The 18,357-nt window shown below is 33.6% G+C and overlaps 1 long non-coding RNA gene across 1 annotated transcript in view; it reads right to left on the bottom strand.

The window, feature by feature from the left end:
* LOC148110776 (uncharacterized) overlaps positions 1 to 18,357 on the bottom strand; it is a 497,911-nt gene that overhangs the window by 436,373 nt on the left and 43,181 nt on the right. The window contains exon 3 of the long non-coding RNA XR_015724380.1: positions 2,586 to 2,751. This is a non-coding gene — a long non-coding RNA (uncharacterized LOC148110776). The remainder of the gene's footprint in view (positions 1 to 2,585; positions 2,752 to 18,357) is intronic.

The following is an 18,357-nucleotide window of genomic DNA, read 5'->3' as shown; positions in this document are numbered from 1 at the left end:
TGCTTTTCTGACAATATCATACCTTCAATACTTTATTCCCTTCAAATATTACATTATTATCTAGTTTATAAGTTGGGTATTGTTATCATTTTCTACTCCTAAAAACACTGGCACCATCTCCAAACTCTAATTTTCCAGTGTTTCAAATTACAAAACTGTCTAAATGAAAAGCCCCTCTTTATTACAACCTGCTTTTACTTCCACACTTATTTAAATTGTTTTTATTATCTGCCTATCACAGAAGAATGCAATTACCATGAAAGAATCAGCTGTTGGCATATAGTTAACTCTCAGTAAGTACTGGTTAATTGAGTGAATGAATATTTGCACTTAAATATAAAGTGTTCTACATTAATGAGAACACAAGTTTAGCTGCTGCAACAAAGAATCAGAATAACAGTGACCTGAGATATAACGAATATCAATATGTCAGGGATTCAATTTCCTTCTAACTTACTGCTCAGCCACTTTATGGCATTACTCAAATTCACCTAGTCCACAAGGAATCACAACCAAAGCTGTGTTTGAGCCAGTGAGAAGAGGAAAAAGACAGTGAGGGTACATCCCCTCATTTCAAGGTCATGCATCCGTTGCTTCAATCAGCACTACATTAGTCAGAATTAGTCACATGTCTTCATCCTGCTGTAATAAAGTCTACATTCTAGTGGTCCAGCATCCAGCTAAAACTTAAGGCTCCACTGCTAAACAAAGAAAGGGAGATTGCAACAGCTTCTGTCTTTTCACCTGCTTACAGCCGTTTATTCTTTTGCATCATTTCTAGTTTTCAACCTTTAATTAAAAAAAAAATGAATTCACTACACTTCTGAGACTCTTAAAAAAATAAAAGGAAGTATACACCTGATTACCCCACTCCAACACAACCCACTTTACCAAAGAAAATGTAATAAGATAACAATTACACTGGAAGAAACCGAAAACTTTCCTTTTGTATTTTCCTTGTAATTTTGACTGAAATCAAACATGCTGCATAAACCCAGAGAAATATCTTAAATTAATCAACTACATCACATACACACACAGCATATATACATACATGCATGCTATACACATACACACCCCTATGACTTCTCTACTCCTAAAGGCATTTACAATCTTCTCAAAACTCCAATAATCTAATGTACCAATTTGTGAAGTTTTTGATAACCATCTGCATGAAGTGTTGTTATTATTTTTGTAGACTTGTTTCTAATAGTGTGTTTTAAACTTCTCACTGCACTCTATAAACTTCTCATCTGCAAAATACAGATGCCACACACCTATCCATACATTTTTAAGTGGCAATAAAGGAAAGCAGGAAACAGGCAGCTGCTTATGAAAAACAGAAAGCCCTAAATATTGGGGTACAGTATATGAGAGATCATTGGTGATTTTTGTATGATGCTTTTGAAAGGATATAGATGAATCAATGTAATATTTTTACATTATGATTATAAACCATATAAATACATGAAAACAATAATGAAAACAAAAATATGCAAAAGCTTCATGGATTTGAGGGGAGATGGCCCCTGATTCATACAGTTTCGGCACTAAGTAACCAGAAACTGTAAATCATTATCAGCATTTTTATTAATCTTAAAAGTCAATCTTAAACAAGTAAGAATTGGTATAGACTGTCAGCCTGTGGTAAACACAGATATTACATGGTGTCGTTTTGTTGATAGGTACTTAAGAAGACCAAATATCTCATACACTCCTCAGGGGGTTTTCTGACCTTTCATATGTGGTTGAAATAGACTATTTTTTTCCTGGAACTCAGTTCACTATGAGGCACCCTTTAATGTTATATAGCCATAAATCCTCTACGAAGTTAATAAAATAGTTCTTAACTGCTCTTGGTTTGGCCTTATTGCAAGGATTAAACTGCCCTGTTCTTAATTGCAGAGTACAGACTGCTTCTGAAAGCTTTTTCACTTGAAATAAAAGTCTCTTAAGAATAATAATAGGATTAGGCAGGAATCATTCACCTCTTGTCTTTTAAGAAAAATGCTTTTTGTTTCTATGGAGACACATTTAATGATATGATGAAAGGTACATGAGAAAGAAGGAGAGAAGTGAAGTAGTGCAGGGTTTCCATCAGAAGGGTTGACACAAAGACTCATTTGATTCCAGTGGGATCATCATTAGTGCAACTGCATAAACAGCATTCTCTCAACAGTCAGTTAAACATGAGCAATTTTGCCAACAGCATAAAACTGGCACTGAATATATACACTTGGTTTTTATCATCATTTAATGTTATAATTGAGATGTTTGCTCCTAAGTTCCAGTATTCAGACTAACTCTACCAAGCTAAGATCTACTTGCTTAAAGGGTGATTGTTTATATTCACGTAAGGAAGATAGAATCCAGTGACAAACTATTGAATATTTTAATAAATGTATGGTTTATATCATCAATTGCTTTTTCACCCTTATAAGAATAAACACATTAAAAAATAAGCTTGAAATATATTCTATTCAGTGTTAAAATATAGAGATAACTTCATCATTATCATCATCATCATTAATTTTGTCATGATCAACCGTATGAGCAGCCCAATCAAAAATATCACTTAAGAGTACCTCTATGTTGGGACGTCTGGGTAGCACAGTCATTAGGCGTGTGCCTTCAGCTCAGGGCGTGATCCCGACGTTCCGGGATCGAGTCGCACATCGGGCTCCTCCGCTGGGAGCCTGCTTCTTCCTCTCCCACTCCCCCTGCCTGTGTTCCCTCTCTCGCTGGCTATCTCTGTCAAATAAATAAATAAAAAATCTTAAAAAAAAAAAAAAAGAGTACCTACTATGTTTTAGGCTTTTGTTCTCTCTCTCTTTTTTAACATATAAGCTCATTTGATCTTCACAGTAACTCTATAAGGTAGGTACTATTATCTTCTTTATATTTTACTCTTAATTGTATAGATGTAATATGACTTCACCAGTGTCAGAGCTAAATTTAAAAAAAAATACATCATAAATAAAGTTAAGTGGAGCTTTGCTAATTAACAAGATACGGATCATCCATATTAGTTATTTGTTCTTTTCTTTCGTCTTAATTTTTAAGTACTCTCTATACCCAAAGTGGGCTTTGAACTCATGACCCTAAGATCAAGAGTCAGATACTCCACCAATGGAGCCAGCCTGGTGCCTCAAGTTACTTGTTCTTTTCATGAATAAATCCCCCTTGCACTGTTGCTAGGGCACAAAACATTAGGTATATTCCTAGCAGAAGGTTCAGAAAAGGGGGAAAACAGAAGTATATTTGGTTAAGATCTTAAGACATTTCAGATGCCATTTACTACATATGGTCTCATTTCAGTTCTCTACAACTCTTGGAGACAAATTTTTCTCAGATGGGAAAGTGTATATGCACCAAGAATGAAATTCAACCCACTCAATGACAAACAGCTCATCAGTGCTGGAGCCTTATTTAGAATCAGGACTGAATACCCTTCTTACACCCCCATAACATCTCTTCAGATACCCAGGTCTTTGTGTCTAGATTTCACATTATCTATTTCTCCCTTCCATGTGCTGTCGGGTCACAATCTCAAACCACTAGAAAATGGTTTATGATTTTCTGTAATTCATTCCAATGTGGCCATTCTGTTTTCTATCATTGAAATATTATCAATTTTCACTATCATATTTTCAGTTGTTTCAATGTATTTTCAGTTGTTTCAATGTTCTAAAAAAAGCTTTTTAAGACAAAGTATTTATTTTGTTTGTCAGAAAAGAAAATACTTAGCAGTACATATGGTAGCTGATATTCGACAACCAATGCTTAAAAATATCCATAGAGATAAAAACTAACCATTTAAGGCTCTTGTAGACTGTTGCAAACTTAAATATATAATCAAAGCAATGAAATCTTATTCTTAGGAAAATAAACGTAAGGCTTCGTAATTTCCTGCTTTAGACATGATGTTAGTTAAAGCTGAAGAACAGAATGACTAATCACTTTCTAATAAAAACTCAGAAAAGTCAAAGATATATAGGCTCACATACACCTCTCAGCTGAAATGTGGCTGATTATACTGCAAAGTGAATTGCCAGCATATTTATCATAATTTATAAATACGTTGCAGAGGCCAGTTTTATAATGACTCACTAAAAATTGGGAAACTTCAAATCCCTACCCCACTCATCTTACTGTGTTTATGAAGCCCCTGAAGTAGGAAAGTTGAAGGGCAACATAGAGATCAGAAGCAGCTGCTTGTGGTCTTACGTTCATAGCTGATATACAGAATCATGACTCTCTTCCCTCCTCCAGTTATGGAGATTTTGCAGTAACCTATATGTGCATTATTCTCCCATTCTGTATATTCACTTCCTGCTTGGTTAGGTCCAAATAAAAAAAGCATTAAAATTTATAGATTTCTTATGGACCTATTCCCATTTGTCCTATTTGATCATCATATGTCTAGTATTATTCTATATAAATCTATCAAACTCATCTCTTTCATAAGAAATATACTATTGGTATGTTGTGATATATCTTTGCTTGGTAAACAGTATGATTTTACTTTTTTATATATATTTCCCACAAGATACAACAGTTTTGATCTTTGCAAATGTATAAAGAAAGTACCATTTGGCCTGATCCTTGAAAAATCCCTATATGTTTTCCAGAAAGACAAAGAAAGGAAGGACATTTTATGAAGGAAAAAATTACATTGGTAAAATCATGGAAGTATCAAGGTATGGTGGAGCCTAGTACAAACACAATATGCTTCAGGGAGGTATAAGGAATTGCCAGGAAATTAAGCTAATATTACAAACTGTGACAAGAGTTAGGAGTAATAATGAATCTTTTAAAAATTTAAATTTCCCTAGCACCAAATGTGAAAAAGAACACTTTCCCTCTCCATTTTCTTATAGCACTTCCTTGTAATTTAAACTTGTAATTATAAATTCTTTCTCTGTCTCTTTGTAACATATTAATTAAGACTCTTGCTAGTTTTGCATCTCAGGAATCTTTCTTGGGGTCCTTGGAGCCATCTTAGTGAAACGTGAACATCAGGGAATATCGTGCCCTATCTCCCTGTTTCTGTGTTTCTAGACATCTGGATACAACTGGTAACTTCTTGTCTAACAGAGCTGTGGATCCATGGTAAATAGTTATTATAATAAGGATTGGAATGAGATATATTAATCAATTAAAATATGTAGATAAAGAAAGAATTAGGAGTATGTGGGAGTACTTATAAACTTGGGATGTTGATAGGTATTAAGACCAGTTGAAGAAAAGTATCAACAGAACCAATAATCCAAGAATATTTTTTCACACAAAGTACTTCTTGGAAGACTGACCTATTTACAATTTTTCTAAAGCTGACTAAAAAGAGTACTGGGTGATAAGGTATGGGGGTGCCCACTGGAGCATGAAAGATAAACCATTACTATTGACGAGAGACATGCAAACTACCAAAGGAAGTGTCCTCAAGGATATAAACTCTCTGAAAAAGGAACTAAGACTCTCTAGTGAACTTCTTCCTTCTCTTCTCTAGAAAAGATACTAGTATACACTTCACCAACATTTGAGTAACTATGAAATATGCTGCAGAACACTAAGTAGTACATCTATAAATGTAGGTGTGTGTATGTTTGTGTGCATATATAAATACAAATATGTACATGCACATATATACACACAATATTATTCTAAATAAAACGTAATAGGTATGATATGCATAAATAAATGTGTACATATATACACATATATATTATTACAAATAATATGACTATGCATATTATGAATGAATACATCTGTTAAAAATCAAAATTCTATTACTGCAATTCATCTCTCTAAATGTTTCCTCCTGGAAATAACGCTGAGCAAAACCTACTGGTTGCTTAACTTTCTATTAGTCTCATCAGTCAATCTGCATGTCACTAATTAATTTCCTTTGTTGCACCATGATGTCTAAGGGCATTCTGAAATTTAATTTGTAAGTATAAATGCTTGAAGAAATGCTTCATGAAATCAGTACAGCACAGTAATCCCTATTATGAATAAAGGAGATATGCTACAGAAAAGCATTTGTTTACTTTCTAGAAATTCTCAACTATAAGGAAGAATACTAAATTAATCCATTAACAGGTGAATGGATAAAGAAGATGTAGTATACATATATCCAATGGAATATTACTCAGCCATAAAAGAGAATGAGATCTTGCCATTTGTGACAACGTGGATGGACCTAGAGGGTATTATACTAAGTGAAATGTAAGTCAGACAGAGAAAGACAAATACCGTATGATTTCACTTACATGTGGAATCTAAAACACAAAGCAAACAAACAAAACAAAACAGAAACAGACTCATAAATAGATAAAACAAACTGATGGCTCCCCAGAGGGGAGGAGGGTGAGGGGATGGACAAAAATAGGTAAAGGGGATTAAGAGGTATAATTGCCCAAAACTGGAGAAACAAGACAAATGAAAATAGCAAGTCATGGATTCCCAGAGTAGAGATTCACAAGTGGAAATTGCAACAAGAATCCATGCCAGAATAGAAAAATCTCAACCGTAGTTCAGTAATTGCTGAAGGCTCAATGTGAAGAACTCTGAGCTAAAAATTCAAGCGTACCCAGTCAAAGGGAAGCCTCCACAATTTTGTAGATTTATCTCTAGATTGTCCAGGTTCTTACAGTAAATATCAGAGAAAAAATCCCCTGTGCTTCCTGCAGAAACGAGGGAAAGAAATCATTTTGAAATACTCTAGAACACGCCATTCTTTTTTTTTTTTTTTAGCATCCAAAATTTATTCTCCAACAAGACAGACAGCATCAGCAGGTAAAACTACAGGAGTTTCTCCAAAGATCATACATTCACAAGGGCATTATTTGCTTAACAGTGAGAAAGGCTCCAGTATGTTCTCTGTAAAAATTCCCACTTCACAGTGTAAACAGGTCCTAGCGTTGTGTTCAACTTACAATTCCAGAGGGAAAGGCACAACGTGGCAAAAAATTTTTTTTAGAAAGAACACTCCATTTTTAACAAGGCCTGCCCTCAGAAGAAACTAGTTAACCAGAGCCTAACAGGCTGAAGTATTACTAGAGCCCAATCTAACTAAGGGAATGGAAATACTCAACTCCAATCAGCTCTCATGAGAGTAGATATCAATGAAATTGAAAATAGGAAATCAATAGAGAAAATAAATGAAACAAAAAACTGGTTCTTTGAAAAGACCAATAAAATCAATGAGCTTTTAGCCAGGCTGATGAAGATGAAAAAGAAAGAGAATACAAATTACTAATATCACAAATGAAAGAGGAGTAGCTTTCTCTCAACCGTGTGTCAGTCAATGCCCAGCCAAAGACAAAATGAATACTCCGCAGATCTCAAGTAAGCTGCTTTCTCTCTTGAAAAAAACAACCTTATGCATCTTTCCTCATGCAACTTTGCCACTCACTCTGGGAACTAAAAATTTAAATACTGAGTTGGGCTGTGTGTACAAGTGAAATTATATGCCAAATTGCTGTTTAAAGTGATTAATTTATACTCGCAACAACACCAGATATGATAGAATCACTTGCCTGATTCTTCACTATCCTCTAGTTTATCTCCTCTTCTCTCCCCTTCCTCCCTCCCCCTTCTACTCTTTCCTCTCTCTCTCTCTCTTTCAATCTCTCTCTCTCCCCCCACCTCCCTGAAGCATCTTTATCTCTCTTCTGTAGTACTCTTCCCCACAAATTCTAGCTCTTTTGGCCTTCCCAAGCTCCAATTTCTATCTCCTAAATTCAGGAAGACTGCCTCTCTCTATCTGGGCTCCCAATCTTAATGTTGCGTACTGGAAATTTCCCATAGCCAGTCAGCTGGGCAGTCATAGGGCTCATCTCATTTGTATACCATCTTCCTGAAAGATTTCCTTAACATATATGGTAGTATTAGGGCTCCTGGATGGCTCAGTCAGTTAAGTGTCTGATTCTTGATTTCAGCTCAGATCATGATCTTAGGGTTCTGGGATGGAGCCCCACATCTGGCTCCATGCTCAACAGAGTTAGCCTGTCCCTCTCCCTCTGCACCTTCCCTCCCTTCCCCCTCGAGTATGCGTGTGCTCTCTCTCTCTCTCTCTCTCTCAAATAAATAACTAATCTTTTTTAAAAATGTATATGGTAGTATTGGCTCACTGTTAATGAATTCTCTCAGCCTTAGTATGTCTGGAAATCACTGCTCTGTGCTACCTACTGTCCAATATCTGAAAAGCTTCACTACCACCATTACCACCCTCCATGCCATATATTTGCCTAGTTTTCCGGTTGTTTAAGGTGGTAAGGTAAACCTAGTGTATGTTATTCCATCATATCTTCAATGTGGAAGTTTCCCAATTTATTTCTTCACTGCTGTTGGTTTTAGATTTTCTGATTTCTTTTGCTTGTGTGAAATTAAACTCTAAAAATCAAGTTTGTTTTGAAAGAGACAAAAAATATTCTCCTATAAATGCATGTAAGTAACTATTTGGTTTATCTCCTCAAAATTGAATACATTTTGATGTGTCAAAGGAAATAGATAAACTAATAACTTATGTAAACTTTCCCTAAACACAGGAGAAAGGATATACAAGAATAATTTCCTTCAATAAATGAAAAGAAAAAGCAATGTGGTATTTTATTCTAAATATTAAAAATGACTACTTAATGGTCTCTGTTCAATGATCTTTTTTTGAATCAATGCAATTAATATGTATAAAAGATTTATAGTATACAACACAGTGCATACTGTTGTGGTTAGAACACAGTTACAGATGTGTAACTGGATAAAATAAGTATCCTCTCTTAAGTCAGAATTACTTAATAAAAATAGCTATTTAGAGTAGTGCCTGGAAAATAACATGTATTTGATAATACTTATTTTTTTATTTATAGTCAATAATTTAGAATTGTAATTTCTTCATTCTAGTAAAAAGTATAATGATAAAACAGCATGCCTTGCTCCATGACCACATACAAACATTATATATAACATATATATTAATGTAATATAGTATAATATAATAAAACATAACAATTCCCAATATCTTCACAGAATTCTAAAGTTTACAAGGGTCTTTCCAGTGTAATCTTTCTAACATATGATCCCCAAAATATGCAAAATACGCAATCATCCAACATCCATGTGAGATAGATATTATTAACATCAAATTATCAGGGCTCAGAAAGTTTATGATAGATTTAGATATACATGAGGCAGAGCATGAACTAGAACCAGCATATTCCAATATTATAACTTCTTTCCTTTGTATTATAGTTCACTGGATGTCATACCTTGCATTTTTTTAAAAAGCAGTATTTTTATAAGATTTTATATATATGAGATATATGATATTTTAAGATATATATACACATATATGAATATATACATTTATCACTATAGTAAAAGAATATCATCTTGTTGTATTACTGCTATTATGAGCTTATAGTTAAAAACAGAAAAACATATATTTTTAAAAATGAATATTCCTTTGCTGTGAATATATATACTAACACTCAGTAGAATAAAAAGATGCAAGTTCTGTAGGAAGAGTATATAAGGGGTGCCTGGGTGGCTCAGAGAGTTAAGCATCCGCCTTCAGCTCAGGTCATGATCCCAGGGTCCTGGGATCAAGTCCCCGCATTGGGCTTCTTGCTCAGCAGGGAGTCTGCTTCTCCCTCTGCCTCCTGCTCCCCCTGCTTGTGCTCTCTCTCTGGCAAATAAATAAATAAAATCTTTTTTTTAAAAAAAGGAAGAGTATATAATAAATTTATATTAATTCATGCTTACTAATTATCACTATGACATTTGAAAAAATGAAAATTTCTTAATTATTGATACAAAAGAAATATATTGGCTCACTTGACTGTCTCAAAGACAGTTATTGCTTCAAAATTAATGTAATATTCTGGTACAATCACTATACTTAATTTTAATTAATATATAATTATTAACTTTAATATACGTATTCTTAGACATAAATACAAGCCAACTACATAGCTAATTCATAAAAAAATCACTCATGATTGAATATTTTCTTAATTTTCTCTACTTTCAAAGCTGTTATAATCACATATATGATTTTAATATAGTTTTTCCAATTAAAACAATACTATAATTGGGGTAAGGATACTAAATACATTATGCAAAAGGATCAAGGCAACAAAGATTAAATACAATTTAGTAGTATATTTTTTAGAAGGCTCTCAAAAAAATAAAATCTTTAAAAAATAAGACCACATTGTCAAAGTGAGCAGATGTTGTTGTGGATAGGAATTACAGTGAAGATATATTGTATACAGAGATTTCTCATATATGCTGCCTTTGATTTTAATGAGATAAAATGTAAATTTTATTTATATAGAAATTATTTTGATATATGATAGGAAACTCTAACAAAATTGTGTGTGGTTTGTTTTGTTTTTTTTTGGTTAGTAACATGCACTTCTGATTGGCTATTACCTATAAATACTGAATCTTGCTTCCACTATATTATTTAATATTTTTATTGAATTACAGTGCACATATAATAAAATATACGTATCTTTCGGGAAAATGCATACAGTCCTCTAACTTACACTTCTTTCAAAACTGGCTATTTCCCATCTGCAGAAACTTCCCTCATGCCACTTTCTAATCTCTGACCCCACACCATCCCTCTCCAGAGGAAAACACTGGTATAATTAAAATCACCATTAACAACTTGACCTCTTTTAGAAATTTTTATAAGTACAATCACACAGTATGTATTCTTTTACGTCTGTTTTTTATTTCACTCAAAATAATGTTTCAGCCAATCATCCGTGTTGTTATGTATATCAGAATTTTTTAAATTTTTATTGCTGAGTCATATTCAGTTGTATGAATATACCACAATTTGTTTATCTAGTCTACTCTTAATGGCCATTTGGGATGTTTCCAATTTTTGCTTATTATAATTTAAACTACTATGAAAATTATTCATAAGTCCTTTTGTATATATGTACATTTTCATTTTTCTTGGTTAGGAGGGGACTTGCTGGGTCACAGGGTAAATATATGTCAAACTTCACAAGAAACTGACAAACTTCTAAAAAAAATGGTTGTAACATTTACAACCCCACCAGCAACGTTTGAGACTTCCCCTTGCTCCATATTTTTGTTAACATTTTTAAATGAGTGCCTTTTAAATGTAGTCATTCTGGCAGACATTTAGGGTTTAGGTCAAAGTGGTTTATATTTTCATTTCACTGATGACTAATAATATTGAGCATTATTTCATGTACTTATTGGAAATTTGTATATCTTTGTGACATGTGTGTTCAATTTTTTGTATATTCTTATTGGGTGTTATTTTTTTCAGTTGTAACAATTCATTATACATTTTAGATACAAATTGTTTGGTATATATAACATTTTATTCCAATGTCTTCATTTTCTCAAGGTTGTCTTCTGAAGAGTAGTCTAATTTGATGAAGTTCAACTTATCAATTTTTAATATGCTTAGAGATTTTCCTTTCCTTTCTAAGAGAATTTTGCCTACTCCAGGCTACAAAGATAGTCTCCTATATTTTTTTCCAAATTTTTTATAGTTTCAGATTTAACATTTAGGTCTATGATGTATCTCAAAATAGTTTTTTGTGTATCATGTGAAGTAGCTTTGGAGGTTTATTTTTTTCCTCATATGATATTTACTTATTCACTATTTATCTTTGAGTTTTTCCCATCAAAATTTTTTGGTGCCTTTGTTACATATGAGTTGGCCAAACATGGATCATTCTATTTCTGGACTCCACATTTTGCTCTATCATTATGTGTCTATCTTCATATCTATAATACACTGCTTGAATTACTGTACTTTTAATTACTGTGCCATTATAGTAAATCTTAAAATCAAATGGCATCAGTTCTCTAGCTTTGTTCTTTTTCAAGATGACTTTAGCTTTTTTAGGACCTTTGCATTTTCACAAAAATTTGGAATCACCCCGTCCATCTCTAAAGTAGATCTTGTACTATTTTTTTTTTTTTTTAGATCTTGTACTTTTGATCGAGGTTGTATTGAATCTATTGATGAACTTATGGAGAATGGACAAGTTAACAATATTGAGTATTACACTTAAGGAACATAATATATCTCTCTATTTATTTAGGTCTTTTACAATTTCAGCATTGTTTTCTGCTTTCAGTGTGTAAATTTTACATATTATATGTTACATTTGTACTTTTTACAAATGTACAGTGTAAATTTGTACATTAGAAATATTATTTTAAATTTTCAATTACTTATTGTTTAATATGGAAATACAATTGATATCATTGACTTTATATACTGAGACTTTTTATTTTTTTTTATTTTAATTTTTTTTTAAAGATTTTATTTATTTGACAGAGAGAGAGGGAGCACAAGCAGGGGGAGCAGTAGGCAGAGGGAGAGGGAGAAGCAGGCTCCCTGCTGAGCAAGGACACAAATGCAGGGCTCGATCCCAGGACCCTGGGATCATGACCTGAGTTGAAGGCAGATGCTTAACCGACTGAGCCACCCAGGCACCCGGGACTTCTTATTTTTTGATAATTTTTTAATTAATATTTTTGAGAATTTTTAATAATAATTTACTTTTGATTATTTTTTGATAATTTTAGGTAATAACTTACTTTTGATTACATCAGTTATTACTTTTACTTGTTTTGTATTTATAGATTCTACAGATTTTCAATAATCATGTTATCTGAAAAGAGGAATAATAAAACTCTCTTTCTTCCTTTTACATGACTTTTATTTATTTTTCTTGCTTAATGTACTAAAACATCTGTAAAGTGTAAATGAATGCTGTAGAAGTGTGCATCCTTTAACTGCTTCAGATAATGATCCTAAAAAGGGAATAAGTATTTGCAATAGCCTTTCTTCCTTTGCATATTGCTTATTCCTTGTTTTCTGGTTTTTCCCTCCCCGCTAGCTCCTAAGGTCCACAGTCAGGCTTTCTCTAATTTCTTTTAAATTGTTTAAAACTACAGTGCATCTCATTATCCAATGCATAACCAAGCGGACTCTTCAAATTAATGGTAATGAATTCATCTATTTATCCATCTATCTAGAAACAAAGCTTACTTCAGCTTACTGACATTTTTAAATGCAATTCGAAAAATGTGTAACGGATGGTACTACAATGATGCATACAACTGACCTTGAGTAAGGAACACACAATACACCGGATGGTTAGTAATAAAACTTGAGAATGCTAATGATGACTCCAAGGTTATCATCCCTGTTCTAGTCAATTCTTTGCAGAGACCTGCTTCAGAGACCTGTTCTAGTAATTCTTTGAAGAGACTTTGCAGAGATGATTTTGGCTAAAAAAAACAAAACAAAAAAAACTCCACACAATAAGTAAAATTATGACGTATCCATGAAAAAAATTGTGAGAAAAAATTTTCTTTTGAGCACCTTACTTGATCCATGAATTCTGTCGTATATATATCTTTTTAACTCAGAGCATTTCTAAGACTTGGGTTACTGCTTGGGAATATGAAAGAAAAATTCCCTATACTTTTTGTAAGTCAAGTAAGAAACAATGAAAAAAAAAAGTTAGATACTTTAAGGGAAAGATGTACCTGAAATTCTAATAGACATTATGTTTAAGCCCTTAACTTAGGCAAAAATGTCACATTACTTTACATCCTTTAAGCAAATTAATTTCTAACCCTAAAATTCCATTCCACCTCTGTCACAATGAGGATTCCTATAACACTTATGGCTATGACTATGAAGAAGTTCTTGGAGTTTGCATCACATCAAAAGCCAGGAACATCCATCCAGTTCATCCCTTCCTTTACCTCTTGCCTCTGAAATGCCCATTGGTCCAGCCTTCATCAATTCATCTCTGAGGCCCAGCTGTCCAGTTGTTTCTACATCCAATTTGGGCACAGAGATTTTTGCTGAAGCTGAGAACTCTGGGGATAGTTGCTGAGCATCTCTAAGTACATCAGTCATCATCTTCCTTTTTCTAATTAATATTAGAGCAAAACAGTGTGATGCTTACCAAGTCTCCATTATGTACACGATTTACTTTTATCCAAATTCTTTCATGAACAAGATGCAATTTATAAAACCCTATGTGTAGCTGAATACTTTTTTAATGGAAACAAAATTATACATTTAAATATTAAATTAAAGAAGCTAACAAGAGCATATATCTTTGAAAAATTAATAGAAACTAAGTTGTAAATACTTATATTTAATGTGAATATAGAGCAAAATGAAAAAATATAAAGATAAAATGTAATAAATTATAAAAACTAGTTACTAAAAATACACATCCATAAAAATGAATAATATTTTTAATTTTTTTATTTTATTTTAAAACAGTGTGAGGAACGTCCACACTGTTATCCAGAGTGGCTGCACCCATTTGCATTCCCACCAAGAGTACACGAGGGTTTCCTTTTAGTCCATATCATTGTCAACAATTGTTTCTTGTGTTTTTGATTTTAGCCATTCTGACAGGTGTGAGGTGATATCTCATTGTAGTTTTGATTTGCATTTCCCTGATGATGACTGATGTTGCGCAGTTTTTCATGTGTCTGTTGGCCATCTGTATGTCTTTTTTGGAAAAATGTCTGTTCACGTCTTCAGCCCATGTTTTAACTGAATTGTTTGTCTCTTGGGTGTTGAGTTGTATCAGTTCTTTATATATTTTGGAGATTAACCCTTTACCAGATATATCATTTGCAAATATCTTCTCCCATTAAATAGATTACCTTTTAGTTTTGTTGATTGTTTCCTTCACTGTACAGAAGTTTTTTATTTTGAAGTAGTCCCAACAGTTTAGTTTTGCTTCCGATTCCTTTGCCTCAGAAGACAAATGTCAGATGTCAGAGAAATTGCTGCCTATGAGCTCATTGAGGATTTTTATGGTTTTAGGTCTCACATTTAGGTCTTTAATCCAATCTGAGTTTATTTTTGTGTATAGTGAGAGAAAGTGGTCTACTTTTATTCTTTTGCATGTACCTGTCCAGTTTTCCCAGCACCATCTGTTAAGAGATTATCTTATTTCTATTATATATTTACTCTTCCTTTGTTGAAGATTAATTGACCATATAATTGTGCATCTATTTCTGGGTTTTTTATTCTATTCCATTGATCTCTGTGTCTGTTTTTATGCCAGTACTATGCTGTTTTAATTACAACTGCTCTGTATATAACTTGAAAGCTGGAATTGTGATTATCTCCACTTTTATTTTGCTTTTGCAAGACTGCTTTGGCTATTCAAGGTCTTTCGTGGTTCCACACAAATTTTAGGATTGTTTGTTCCAGTTCTGTGAAAAATGTTGTTGGTATTTTGATAGGGATTGCATTAAATGTGTAGATTGCTTTGGGGAGTATAGACATTTTAATAATATTTGTTCTTCCAAAGCATGCATACGGAATGTCTTTCCATTTCTTTGTATAGTCTTGAATTTGTTTCATCAGTGTTTTATTGTTTTCAGAGTGCGGGTTTTTCACCTCTTTGGTTAAATTTATTCCTAGATATTTTATTGTTTCTGGTGCAACTGTAAATGGGATTTCTTAATTTCACTGTCTGCTGCTTCATTATTAGTGTATAGAAATGCTACAGATTTCTATATGATTTTATATCCTGTGAATTTACTGAGTTCATTTGTTAGTTCTAGTAGCTTTTTGGTGGAGTCTTTATGGTTTTCTCCATACAGTATCATGTCAACTACGAATGGAGTTTTACTTCTTCCTTTCCAATCTGGATGTCTTTTATTTCTTAATGTTGTTCAACTGCTGTGGTTAGTACTTCCAGTACTATGTTGAATAAAAGTGGTGAGAATGGACATCCTTGTCATGTTCCTGACCTTAGGGAAAAAACTCTCAGTTTTTCACCATTGAATATGATGTTGGCTATGGGTATCTCATATAAGGCCTTTATTTGAGGTATGTTCCCTCTAGACCTATTTTGTAGAGGGTTTTTTATAATGAATGGATGTTGTACTTTGTCGAACGCTTTTTCTGCCTCTACTGAAATGATCATATGGTTCTTATCCTTTCTCTTATTGATGTGAAGTATCATGTTGACTGTTTTCCAAATATTGAGCCACCCTTGCAACTCAGGAATAAATCCCACTTGACTGTGGTTTATGACTTTTTAAATGTATTGTTGGATTCAGGTTGCTAATATTTTGTTGAGGATTTTTACATATATATTCATGAGAGATACTGACCTATAGTTCTCTTTTATTGTGGTGTCGTTATCCAGTAATTGTACTACTGGGTACTACCCAAAAAATACAAAAACACTGGGTGCCTGGGTGGCTCAGTCCATTAGGTATCCAACTCTTGGTTTTGGCTCAGGTCATGATCTCAGGGTCATGAGATCTAGCCCTGCCCAGCATGGAACCTGCTTAAGTCTCACTCTCCCTTTGCCCCTCCCCCCTGCTCGTGCATGTACACATCTTCTCTCTCTCTCTCTCAAAAAAAAAAAATAATAATAATGACTACCAACAGCCTTTGTAACTGACAACAATTATTCCCCTGAAAAATATATAGAGGACATCAAAAAATATAGGAAGGATGCAATTTAAAAGCTAATACATGGGTGATATTTCCCCCCGTATGCTGAACAACTTGTCATTCAACAGTCACATTTTCAGCCTTAGCACTTCACTCCCACTCTCATCCTTCTATCACGGGTCCCCGGCCTCAGAGTCCTAGCTATTATCTCTAACATTCATGAAATGATCCATGTATGTGGTTTACCTGGCTTCCAATTCCCTCCATCATCCATCCATAGACCTTTAGCTTTCTCCTTCAAAAATATTTGATGATATGTCAGTTAGACATAGTACTTGGGGATAATAAATTGTGAGAGTTAACTGAAGTGTAAAATGCTCTACTCTAGGAGTCATGGTGGATAGAACAAAAAGAGCTCTGTCCCAAGGCTTTGCTATTTAAAAGGTGCCAAAGTCAAAATAATTTTTAGAAGGCTGTAAATATTTTGAGGTCACTTCTGTTTTATTGAATAGTCCACTCACACTTTTCCAGTTATGATATCAGCAGAGCTGGATGAGAGCAGAGCACAAGATCAGAAACCTTGGACTCACTCTGTTATCAAAGGCCACCTCATTTCCCTTTGGACCTCACCCATTTTTCAACCCACACCATGTACACATTTACTTAGCTCCATGTATTTGAAAATATGTATCTAGCACTGCTTGCCTGAGGGGATAATTTGCTTCATGAAAGACATGTCAGCAAACTACATTTTAGACCATAATACAGTACAACAAGATAAATCTTTATGAATTAAGTTTATGTGCACATTATTATTCAGGTTAAAATGTATGTAGGATAGAGATGTACAAGAATACTTGAAATATTAAATATTTTTGCAGGTAAGGCAGTAAAAGAGTGAAAATAATTTTGTCTGCTTTATTAGACCAAGAGCAGCAAACTTCTTTCTCACAAACTGAATGCAGATTTGTCAACACAGCAGTGTTAATGAAAAAAAAAAGAATCAACTGAGAATGATAGAAAAGTCTGGAATTCACATAAAATGTACATTTCCAGCTTTTCTTAATAAATTAGATCTAACAATAGGAACCAACATTGCTGGTTTGGAGTGAACGGAAAATGTTTTTCGAGTTCTCCACAATTATCAGCCTCTTTTAGTCACACAAAAGATGACTGTATTCCCTATGGGCCTAGTATAGTCCTGTTTTAAACTTCTCACATTTCATTCTCAGTATCAATATTTTCATTCTTAGTAGTGTCCCAGTTTAACAAAATGTACATAGACATGCTACTCATTCACTTCCTCGTACCTAAAAATATTCTATTCAGCTACCATAAATATATAACAGAAGAGACTGTTCAATAGCTCCCTAAATAGCCATTACTGCCATTACTTCCATCCTGTGGTAAAAGATCCTTGGTCACAAAGACCCTTGCTGAAACATTAGAATCCAACTCACAATTTTTTCATACTAGAGCTGGTAATAAAAGTCCCTTTCTTCTCTGACAAGGGATTCAGGATGTTAATTCAAAGTTGTCTGTGGCCACATCTCCAATGAAGAAGCCAACAGGTAAAGGAGAGCAAAGATGAGAGACCAGGTAAGTCTTAATAGTGAATAAAAGCTTATTTCAATTGCTATTGCCATCTATGACTTTCCTAGTTAAAAGGGTAATACAGTTCATTTTTATTAAGCTAAATAGAGCTCAGTTTCTGCTAGGATGCAAACAAAAAGCATCATTTACTTTTATTCCAATAGCTTATTTATTGTTACTGAAAATATATAAATAGGGGCACTTATGTGGCTCAGTCAGTTAGGCGTCCGACTCTTGATTTCTCCTCTGGTCATGATCTCAGGGTTGTGGTATCAAATCTCTGTGTCAGGCTCCGCACT

Source organism: Ursus americanus, chromosome 1 (genome assembly GCF_024610735.1).
Source record: "Ursus americanus isolate L20-20 chromosome 1, mUrsAme1.1.p, whole genome shotgun sequence".
NCBI classification, from domain to species: domain Eukaryota; kingdom Metazoa; phylum Chordata; class Mammalia; order Carnivora; family Ursidae; genus Ursus; species Ursus americanus.
The sequence above is the reverse complement of the archived record's forward strand: the minus strand, read 5'-3'. Positions and strand labels throughout refer to the sequence as shown.